The sequence below is a fragment of the Megalops cyprinoides genome, chromosome 13 (assembly GCF_013368585.1).
Source record: "Megalops cyprinoides isolate fMegCyp1 chromosome 13, fMegCyp1.pri, whole genome shotgun sequence".
Classification (NCBI taxonomy): Eukaryota; Metazoa; Chordata; class Actinopteri; order Elopiformes; family Megalopidae; genus Megalops; species Megalops cyprinoides.
Window position 1 is genome coordinate 32,495,798 of NC_050595.1, and position 12,639 is coordinate 32,508,436.

Genomic DNA, 12,639 nt, shown 5'->3' on the forward strand with positions numbered 1-12,639 from the left:
AGAATTTATGTCAAATTAGCACAACTCTGCAAGATGAATGAGGGAGCTTTACCTGAGCTTACAACATGGCAGAAGGTCCATCAGTGGTACATATATGCTGTCAGTTTAACCCTGACTGCTTCAGATGTTGGAAAGCTCCTGTTTCTTTGTCTATGTTAATTTAGTGATGCGGACATGTAATGTAAACTAAACCATGTGCTCTTCCAGGAGCATGATTCCTTTCTTGGTCCAAACAGACCTCAGATGAAAATTACATAGACAATTGTTGCTCTTTCACAAAGATACAGGAAAGGCAGCCAGCAAGTGAACATTGCGTTAAGGAGTGCTTTTTTCTTGCTTATAGGCAGTAGCTGTTCCATTGTCCCATATTCCACACATGTCTTGAGCAGTTCTCTCTGTCAGAAGTTCTCACTGAGGTGCTGCAATCTGGTCGCCAGTTTAGCTTCTTGTTACCTTGAATAGCGTACTTTGCTGAGCTGTTTTGTCAGGGACTGTCACGCCAACCCTTTCCTATAGTTGGAGGTCAAACCTGACTCATGTTGGCATCCGCCTGCTAGGCATATGGGATGGGAACAGGGAGGACCTGGAAATTGTGTGCCTTTGAATGTAAAAATGTTTCCCTTCCACTCCTCTGTTTAACAGTTCGAGTGTTGAGGGAATGGTTGTTAATGGATAATACTTTGCACTTAGTATTACGCAAACCACGGCAGGTGGATATTCCAAAGGCTTACAGGAGGCAGATGACCAGTCAGGTGATGTCCAGGTCAGGTCTAATTAAAGTGAGAGTACACCAAGAGAGGCATGAGCCAGTGGAAAGAGAGGTCATCCTGACAGTGCCTTTCACTTTTTAACTTTTTAACGCCAATTAGGGGGTGTTTCAGGCACTTTTACTGTTTAAAACGTGTGTGTGTGTGCGTGTGTGTGTGCATTCGTGTGTGTGTGTGTGCATTCATGTGTGTGTGCGTGTGTGTGCGTGTGTGAGTGATGTGCATGTCCATGTGCGTGTGTACAAAAAAAAAAAAACAACCATATCACTCCAAACCATTCATTTCCTCCTCTGGCTCGGCTTTGGTGTTTTAAGTGCTCTCATTAAGCATTCTATACATCTGTACAAGGGGCAAATGTTTGCCCCTGAGTTATGGTTCAGACCACTTCTCTAAATAATGCTTCCAGTGAATAATTCAGACCTTTCTTCCCCAGTGAAGATATTACCCTGTTGCCTTTCAGAGGGAGGCTGGTGCTCTGTGTGGGTGGGCCCTGTGTCACGCAAACAGGCCTCCCCATTGCACACACTCAGCATAGCACATTATTCTGAGCATACATCAAACAGCCATTCATAATTCAGTTCTCATTTCAAGTCGGGGGTGGGGTTATAATGGCCTTATTAGGCTTTTGTCCATAACTTATAAGTGGAACCAAAACATGCACTAAATGTTATCCTGACTTCAGACATTGAGGAGAAGGGGGGAGAGGGAAGAGTACCATGCTGCTTATTCAAAAACACTTCCTGGAAGAAGGGAACTCGCTTCATTTTTTTTTTCCATGTGCTGGGAAGCTGTAGACCAGGCTGTGCAGCAGACTTTTTTTTTGCTTGTTTTTCTTAGAGCCTAGGACAGTGTGCATAAGCCTGGAAACTGGTCTATATAATTAAGATCACAGTGACAAGCAAACAACAGCTTGAAAAATTTACATGGAAAACAATGAATGTTTTAATTTTTGACCATCAAGCCGTGGGATAATCATGTTGATATGGCACTGCTGCCATATCTCTCGATCACAGACTTGCAAATTGGTTTTGCTGTGGAACTGACAGTATTGGTTTCAGTGAAACTAGAAATCATCATCATACTTTACAAGAATTTGAAGTATTTCCTCATTTAGGAAATTTGTCACCCCTTGGCACTCCTCGTATGCACTTCCTCTTAGATGTTTTGGTTCCATGTCACCACCTTCTGTACATCTATATCTGAGATCTTTTTTTTTTTGGATAATGATACAGTTGTGACAATTCTACTGACATTTTATACCATGGTACAGGTGTGGCACAGGAAGCCTATCGCTTGTACTGCAGGAGGACCCCTCCCATTTGTGATGTCGTTGTAGCATCATCCACCAGAGCCATTATGCTCATGATTTTTGTTCAACATGGTTTTGTACCATGGAGAAGGTGATTTTCCTTGGATGGAACTTTTTACCACACTGTTTACCACATTGTGTTTTTGTTGTTTTTGCTGCCCTTCCAAATGTAGCCCCTTATATAGGTACCCTGCAGTACAGATGTGGGCAGCCTGGATGGCCTGAGGTGCTTACAGTTTTGTTTTTTCCATTCAGTAACTCTTAGTTACCAATTATTTTCTACTTAAGATCAGTCAGGTGAACATGTGCTGAATTGTGAAGCCCAAGCATAGGTTATGCACAAGCTAGTTTTGGAACTGTGGGGTTACCCCTTTTTTGGGGTAAAAGAACAATAGAAACCATTTGTTTTAACTATATCTTCACACAATGTGACTGTGACAAGGAAATCAGCCAAAAAATTGTCTTTATTGCTGTTACGAATCTCTGCCAGCCAATTTACTTCTCAGATCTTAAGCCATTTTGAATGTAAAAAAGAGGGGGAATTTGGCATATGTGGTGTCTATTTAAACTACACTTTGTGCCACATCAAGTTACAAACATATTACCAATGCAGCTTCCCTAAAGATTCCCTAAAATTATTGATGTTGAAGATGTAAGTCTATCTACACATAAATGAAAATACAATAATAAAAGGCACGTGCTGCTACTGTGACTATCCTGTCTACCTGTAAGTAATCATCATTATCAAAAAGGTAGTAATATTTTTACCCCCTGAAAAGTTTTTCTGTCACAGCCACACTTAAAAAATATTCCTGTTTTTCTGCAGGAAAGGTCAGTAACCACATTCAGAGAGGCTTACCTGCAGTCCTGTGCTGGGGAGGGTTTGCTGGAGCATCGATAAAGTTCTTGAAGTGTGTGTAACAAAGTCAAATTAACACAATTAAAGGTCAGTGGTGCAGGTTGCACTGTTTGTTAGGGGTCGGTGCTACAGCATAGAAGGCATTGGCCTTTACCAGTGAATAAACACATGGGTCACTTCTCCACATATTCCCCACATATTCAGGCAGGGAGCAGAGAAGCCCAGTCTAGTAGATTGGAGGGAGGAAGGCTTTATACTTCAATACTATATATACACTATATTTCAAGCAAAATATTTTGTCCTGTTTTGTGACAGACAGCATGAGACACAACTGGCCTTTGTCAGCTGTGGAATTTAAATACGCTTCCTCAGATCAGTAACCTCTTCACGGAGCAGCCACCACTTTTTCGCACAGCTGAGATACAAATGACATTTTACAGCATGCAGTGTTTCTGTATGTGTGGGTCCAGTCCATTCTGTAGTGGGTCAGCAGACAAGCTCACAGGTACCTCACCTTACCATAACGAGAGCAACATTAGGTGCCTGATTGTAACTGTTTTTTTAATTCTGTTCTATTATCCCTCAGATTAAAAATTACAGAAGCTGTTCACATCATTACATCATAATTCAGTCCACACATTTTCTCTACTAACTTTATCACTGATTTATTATTTTTTAACATGACATCATTTGCTTAGCAGATGCTCCTCTGCAGAGCAGCGGCCATGTCTTACAGTTTGTGTTTTCCAGTTATACAGTTAGAAGCACGATCTGCAATGTTTTGGAACAAAAAACATTATTCCAAACTAACTTGTTTGTAGTGTTCTTTTTTAGCTCAAAGGAATTTCTTAATTAGAGTCAACAGAAATAGTCATCCACTGTCAAACAGGCCAGTATCACTGGAAAATCACTTAACTGTAACGAGCTAGCAAAGCAGTAGCATCTTTGGGTCTCTTAGCAAGTTGTTGTAAGCAACATACCATCCTACAACCATCAGAAACTCACATGTGCCAATCTCTACTTAGAGTATAATATGACAGATCTACTATCTATTATTTTTGACATTTAGGCCTAATTTATACTTGACTTATGATTTACAGTTGCTACACCATTTAGAATTTACAGAAGTGTTTAATGCTGCAGCATTAAGTCATTCACACATACTTCCTGGGTGTGACTCCATGTTTTAGAGCTTAATATGCATTCATCCACATATTTGCAAACGCAATACACATTTTTGGTACTAGCAAGCCTCAACAGTATAGATCATGGCTATTGAGGTTTCAGGTGCCATAGTCACTTTTTTAACAGCACTTAGATTTTCCACTCAAATTTAAAGGGTAAAATGAATTTTAAATTATATTTTGACTCATATCTTTACCAATAGTATGAGTCCACATTGAAAATGAACTCGTTTGAAATCTGCTTATGATTTTGTGATGTCCTTTAGACTATTTAACAACATAAAAGGCCCAAAATGCATTTCATAGGAAATTATAACAAATTTAATTGATTGAATTTGCTGATCATGTTCTTGTTGCTCATTTGTTGAATAATATTCTTTGTCATTTAAATGCATAGATTCCAGACAGGCATGTAATTACAAATATAGTCTACTCATTACACACTGAGCTTGTTTGTGCCTTGTTTGTGTCTCACAGTGCTTTCACTGGTCTTTCACAGTGCTTTGAGACCAAGCTCACTATGCATTCTGGGAATTCAGAGCAGTCAGAAGCAGCATGATACTTCAGTTAAAAAGTCTAAGAAATATCACAATAAAATTTGTCATAGGTTTCAGAATAGCCATCTGTAAATGTTCTGATATGGTACGCTCGTATGGAGATCAGAGAAAACCTTTGCTGCTGCAACCAGTTGTAGAAGTGCCTCATAGAGGACAAATGTTATGCACTGATGTCTGAGTGTGGAGAAAAAATAAACATTGTGAAACCAGTTATTTTTTCATCCATATTCATGCCTACTAATTGTGACAGCAAAATACTAGATTTAATATGTTTGGTTTAGTTACCCCAACAAAACTAGTTGCTATTAGTGTAGATAGAGGTCTTATATATCTAAAATATTGTCTGCATTTCCCCTATCTCTATCAGCATTATGTAAGTGCCCACACAACTGAAATGTGTAGGTGACACAGCTGTTCAGACACTGTCTGTGCTCACCTGTTTTACTGAAGCCTTCTGATCTGAAGTATTTTGACATGCTGTACTAATATTAGGATTCTTCCTTGATGACACATTGAGTTTTTGGTGTGGTAGGCATTTATTTTGACGCTCCAGATTAGTGTACATCTGTCTCAAGGCTTTTCAGGAATGTACTCATTGTTCCTAATCCCCTAACCAGTTTGATATTGTTGCGACTTACAAGCTTTTTATCTTCTCCTGTCTACCGTGTGACATCACACACAGAGTTCACTCAGCTCCCACTGCAGGCAGGCTCTGTGTACTACTCTGTATTACACTCATACATGCATCATACAAGACTTACAGCTTACACATATTCTCTGAATTGGCAAAAAGCAAACCAACAAAAAAAAACACATGAACATTAAAGAGCACTTCGAGGTGAAAAAGAAAAAGGTGTCAAACATTTCAAGAAATTATGAGCTCTTTGTGGACTGTCTGTTTGGTGCATGTGCATGACATTCATGCACATGCACCATGCATGTTCCAGCTTTCAATTACCTACACCTAAGAGAGCTTAAAATTACATTCAAGTGAGATGTGTTTAGTTAATGATTATATATAAAATTATAAGAACAACTGTAGAGGTCCTTTAACAGGTGTCAATGCAGAGCAGCAGTCATGCATGCTGTGTGAAATATAAGATGCTGAAATAAGATTTGGATTGAATGGAAGTGAATTCTTGGCTGTCCAACACCCTGCATGCTGAAATACTGAATCCTTAGATAAAATCAAACAGCACTGGCCACTGGGATCCGCTTGACATTGGTCACAATGGGCTAAAGGGGTCTAAAGGTGGAATTTCTATCCAACAGAAAGAGTACCATAGCCAGAGGATATTTGTGCTCAGTTTGTCCTGGTAATTGGACTAAAAATAACTTTCCCACAGCTCTCACTGCCATGCTACTTTGCTTGAAGAGGGCTGAGTCTGGACTGCTAGGGCCTCTGGCAAGGTGCTTGGATCTCTGGGGCATTGAGATGTTGGACCCTCTTTGATGTTCTGATTTTAAGATTTTACGATGGACTATTGGAAACTAGCGTGTAAAGAGGCCAACATCATAGCCACAGTGGCAGTGGCCTTTGAACTCATACAATGCAAGATAAACCTCAAGGCACAAGGTGGAATGATGCTCTGTTTCAGAAGTAATAGTGAATACAGAATTTACTGGGAAATGGTTCATGCACTGAAGAGGTGTGCGGGTTGTATCTGCTGTTGCGTTTCCTTGTTATATTAGCAGAAGGCTGACTCACATAGGCGACATCCATACTAGTGCACTGAGCCCTGTCGAGTTCCAGCACTGGAGATGGGAGAGGCACTGTGCTTAATGCTCGCTGGTGCAGGGTGCGTTTTAAACACAGGGGGAATTGCTCGGAACTAATTGAGTCAAGGCACTGTTGGTGGGCGGAAGCAGCGAAGCGAGGCGTGGTCAGAAAAACACAGGAAGGTGATACCTGGCACACAAGCTGGCTTTCTGATGAAGTCAGCAAGTTTTACAACACAAAGCCTTTCAAGTGAGGAGCAGGCTGGAATCAATGATTTTAATGCCTGAGCTAACAAAAGCTAACAGAGTGTTATGCCTTTAAGGTGCTATTCAAAGGCCTAGAACAGAGATAGAAGATAATCATGGATCATGTCTGTTTATTTCTGAGAAAGGTACTTTTTTGTAGTAAAAAACAGAATGCACTGTAACAAGAAAGCAGTGAGCAAGCAGGTCCACCTTCCAAGTTTTTTGAAGATTTTATGACCCCTTTCTAAACCAAGAATAATTGTACATGTGTGCCTTAGATAAACTTTCCCATTGTCATTAACAAGGATGCATAATACTGAGTGACATGTGCAGCTGAAAGGGGAAAAGAGCTGTTAAATTAGTCAAAGAAGATTAACTCAAGTGGAAGAGAAGACACTTTTTGGTGTATTTTCATAGAAGTGAAACTGTAGCCTAGAGCCATGTTAATAAACATGAATAGAAAAAGCTGGCAAAATTCAGCTTTTTGGGGCTATCTATTATGGCCTGCCTCCATGAATTAATTTGTCAGAAAATCAGAATTGAGCCCACTGTTATGCTTTAAAACATACTCGTAACACCTTCATCACACTTCCCAGGAGGCTTACCAGGTTTTCCATTTATTTTTATTGTGTTTAATATAACATTTCAGAAAAATAAGTGGCTCCAAGAGAAAACTCTTAATTGAATACCATGTTACTGAAAGGTTTCTGTGTTAAATAAGCGTACCTGACATGCCTCGTGGATTTTATTGTTGGCTGGGACATTTTGCAGCAGAGGAAGGTTGCTTATGTGTTTGTGGTAATATATGCTTATGTGGAATTGTTACATATTTCACATTTTTTCAGTCTACCCAAGTATATGGACAGTATAGACAATCATTTTTGCATGATTAAACTAATAACATGCACCAGTGTACTATATCTTTTACTTCAAGCTTTAGATTAAAAGTGCATGTAGTAATATGAATTCAGTTATTAATTCTAATCATTGACATTTGTGTGCACATCAGCATTTATATTTAAATTGCATTAGCTGATGGTAAAAAAATGAAAGTTCAATATTTTGTGTCAATCCTGCCCTTGACAACTGCCAGCCATGGAAGGAGAGTAGAACAAAACAACATATTGAATTAAACTCTGCTACTCATTCCAGTTCTGTTGATGGATTTTTTTAAATTAAAATTATACTGTAAGTGGATGCAAATTACCTTTGTAACTGTAATCTGCATTTTAACTACTTACTTTGGCTTGCATTCATACCGTAACTCTAGCACTGGCCTTGTTGCATGTTTTGTTATGTTTTATGTTTATTTGAGTTATTTATTTATTTGTTTGGGTTTCTGTATTGCATTAATCTTTTAATCAAATGTGATATGATTACAATTTTTTTCTTACGTCTCACGGAACTGTTAAATATTTATCTGTAGGCTATCTTTTATTGACTACAATATAGTGTATTTACAAACATAAACCTGTTTATGGAAGGTTACATATTAAAGATGGATGAAAGGCATCCATTTTTCATCAATGGAGGAAGCAATATTTATGCAGTGTTTCAGCTGGGACTGAGGGCTTTCAAATGTCCCCTTTTCTTCTGAGAGGGTGTGGAAAGTAGGTTCCTAAAACACATGTAAAAAAAGCAGTTCATTACCTTTCATAATGCACCAAGTATTAACTAAAAGTGAATGTGCACAGAATGGAAGGGAGGGGAACTGCCTCTAATGCAAGTCATTTACATTCACTCTAAAATCACATTTCTCTTATGAAACCCTTTGAAAAATTCAGCACCCCAGGATTCAACATTTATGCATTTGCCTAGTGTTTGAACTGCCTCCTTGAAATGCTGCGCATATAAGGCTATCGATTGCCATTCCAAGCACGCAATTGGCCAATTCTCTCAACTTGATTCAGCTTGTCTGGCTGTTTCACTGCATGCTTCCCTGACACCAATAACCGCAGAGTTTCTGTTCATTTGCGTGCGAGATATCCCAAGCGGCGCTTTAGGGGCCGGAGATAAACTATCCATCATGATTGCATACAACCAATCTGTCTCCTTCAAAGTGCTCCAATGATAAAGATTGCCTTTGACACTTCTCCTCTCCTTGGCATGCCTGGGGTCCATTGGGCTTCAGTCTGTCCCCGGGAGGACAGAGGGGCTCCTCCATATGCTGGGGAGGGGCAGGGGGTGGGGCATGATGGCAGCCTCCCCGCCCCCTCCATGCCATCCTTTTCTCCCCTTAATTTTTGCATCTGTGTTGAATTACACTGAGTGCCACAACAGCCTCACTTCCATGAACTTTTAGTCCATTAGACTGTTCTCTTCCAAGCACAAAATATAGCCAGCTGTCCAGATGACATGTTGACAATCACCACAGTTACTTTCGCAGGGATGATAAGGGTGATGTGTTTGAAATGTTAGAGCAATTGTCGGTACTGGAATGTGGTAACTGGCATGCAGATGTTTGTATTCACAATTTGTATGGTGTTATGGGGTACATTACAGTTTAATTAACTGATTTTTGTTTGTAGTCTCTCAATTAATTTTACAGCCAGAGATGAAATGTTTACTTTTTTTGTGGATGAATGTAATTTTTTTGGATTTAATGGTCACTGAAGGATATCTACTGTATCTTTGGTTCCTGTTCTGATGTCTCTGTTTGAATAAGTAGATAATAATAAGTAGAATAAGTAGAATGCCTGCTTAAGAGACCAAAGCTATTCTGTAATGTTTGAGTTCTCCTTTCATATTATCATTGTTCAGGTCATTGCAAATTTTATGATGGAGATCTGTACTATAGCACTAGATCAAGAGAAGTCCTTTAATAATATTCTTAGTATGAGTTTTTTAGATGTATTTCTGGTAAATGCAGAAGACTTTTATGTATGAGTAATCACATTCAGCACTGTATGGATTTCTATAAGACCAATTAATAGTTCTCAGGACAAGCAGGTGGGTTAAATTCCTAAATTAATACTTAATGGTTTATGTGTGATATTTGATAATTAGTCAGCATCTATCTATCAAATTGGGCTTAATAATCTGTGATCAGGCCTGTTGTGATTTACCATATGTCTCTTTATTGTGTGTATCATGGTGCAGAAATATGTGCTAATCTGGATGACAGTGCTCAGGTTTCATGTCATCATGGATTCTTAATGGATAGACTCAATTTAAAAGTTTCACACATGCAATTCACAGAGGCTTGAGTAAATGATGTTATATATATTTAATACTGTGTGCTATCATGTGTTGATATTTCACATGGTGAACCCTCAGTGAGATGACATCGTGTGTGCTTTCAGACCTCACACACTGAGCTCCTGGTGAATGGCATGGATCGCGTGCAGCAGCTTAGTGAGAGGCCGAACAATGAAGGTACGTAGCAGTGAATGCGAGAGCAGTTTTGAATGTAGAATGAGAATATACAATAACCTTTTCTTTTAACAGCCTCACTCATGAATTGCTCATCAGGGAGTGATTCCCTCCATGCTGCTCTTTGCAGTTCCAGTATCGTACACCACAACTGCCTCCAGTCTCCTCCTACTGGTCGTGCCATTGCCCCTCTCTGACAACAGCCTCTGAGAGCCAAGTCCCAGGCACATGTAGACACTTTCTTCCCTCTCCTTTTCTATGCCCCATCTCTCTCTCTCACTCTTTCCTTCCTCCAGCCACCTGCTTGCCCTCCTTTGGCCACTCTTCCCTTACTTTGCTCTGCCTCCACCCTCTCCCCTATTCCAAAGCTGAGCAGTTCAGTTTGAGTGAGTCTTGGGACAAAACAACTGCTAACTCACAAATTTCCATTTAGGCCCTTATAAGAGACCATTTTACACATCCCTCATTCACTGACCCCATTTAAAGTACATATTCTTTGCTTATGTTGTCATTTTCATGCACTGGATGTGAGTTATAGTCAGCCCCTCTCTTTATACAGCAGATTAAGATGTCTTTCACAGCGCTTGGCTAAAAAAAAATTAGTGGAGCCAAAGAATCCTCCCTGATCCACCGGCACAAGACTCCCTGACAGTTGTCAGTGAGTTGTGTGACATGCGAATGTGACATGCTCAGTGTGCTGGTACGCATGGCAGGAGAGGGCAAGGTATCCATAGAGGAGTGCATATAGGAACATTGCTGCCCGTGGAGATGCTTAAATGCCTCCTGATTAATCACCTCTTGCATGGGACATTCTGCTTTACAGCTCTCTACCCCTGCATTGTTTCCACCCCCCCTTGGCACTGCAGCGCTCCCTGTCGTGATAGTTCTCCACAGGGCTAGGATTCCACAAGTTGCCAGTCTGTGGGTTTCTCCCCATTGTTTCTCCCACGCCCAGCTATGCTCTCCAGGGTTGGTGGTAGTGTGAGACACATCAGCCCTGTGACTCTTGAGGGACCTGGCTTGTTGTATCACAATTTTGGTGCTGTCAGCACATCAATTGCACAGTTTTAGCAGGGAATAGCAAAGGCAAAATGAGCTTTGGTTGTTTCAGAGCATTCTCTTATCAGTGCCTTTCCAGCATCTAGTGATTATACTGGGGGAGCCATGCACTTGGTCAGCTTCCTGGGCTGTGTTGTAGAACCGAAAAAATACCAAAAAAATGCTGTGCATTGCTTTCAGAGTGGCTCCAAGAGTAACCAATTGCAAAAAGCATAATGCCCTCTAAAGTGATGCGTATTGAACATGAATACATACATGAGGTTAGAAATAATGTCCTGCCAGGCTTTTCAGGAGGATGAGAAGAGAGAGCTTGAATGCCTCAGAGACTGAATGCCTCTGAGACCTGTGGAAAAACAGAGACTTTTTCAGAGCAGGATATCTCTATTTCACACCTCCATTCGGCAGAAACTGTCCCTGTGGAAGGTTACCTGCTGCTGCCACGCACAGCATATCGATATGTGTGTCGAAAAAGATTATGTCCTTGTAACCCCAAGTCTCTTACAGAATAGCCTTAAACCTGAGACAAGACTTTTGCATTTATCGGAAATTTTGCAAGAGCTTTTTTTCCAGAGGCACAGCGCGGCCTCAGTCGTACCTATTTTCCCTGATCGTGCGAGTTGCATGGGGAACCTGGAAGCTATTTCACACCTGCTCCAACAACTCTGTGGAAGCCCCCGAACCTCCAAAACTCTACATTGTCAACACAGCTGAAACTTAATGCCGCTACTGTCCCTGACATCCCACTGAATGGTGGAGCATGTGTGATGGAGCGTCTGAAAGAGCTCATCAAATGCAGTAGGCTGACTATGGAAAGAGCAAAATGTGCTGTAGCATTCATCACAGAAGAATACGCTGTCAGCAGAGGACACTGCAGCCACCGTTCCTCTTCCTGCCACATTCATTACCCTGTATTCAGTGAATAAAATGCCCTGATTGTCTTGAAATTATACCTTTAGTTTTACCCTCCGGCACAGGAAATTGATGCTTGTTTTATGCTAGTTGCCAAATCTCTTAGTGGACATGCTGTGAAGGAAATATGCTATGTCTTAATTATCAGTAATGAAGCAGGGATAAGCTGCTCACTTAGATATACAGTAATATAGTAATGACCTTTTTGGGCAAGAATCACTGATAAAAGGTATCAAGCTCCCATGAATGATGCCTCATTTAGCTTCTGGTCTTTGTGTTCGCTAATGATTGGAGGATGAGCTTTAAAGTCAAGCCTAAATGGTGTTGGGAGTATTAAACTGATTTACCGTTTTGGCTGCTGCTACATCATTTTGCTTAACTAAATGAGCCTTTGCTACCTTGTTATCTGCGGGTCCTTTTTGGGTATGATAACATGGGCATGTGGTTATTTCCCACCATATGTAATGGCAGAGCTGGCCGCTGGGGTGATAAACAGCAGAGAGCTGGCTTTGGCAGGTCACCTTCCTCTCCGGCCCCAGCCACACAAACCCCAACCCCCATCCACCCCCCCCCACGCCTTTGTCCTTTCGTCTTAAGCAGACCTGTAGTGGGCGGGAGTTCCCGAACTGCTATTTGCATCCACTAGCCACTTCAGGCC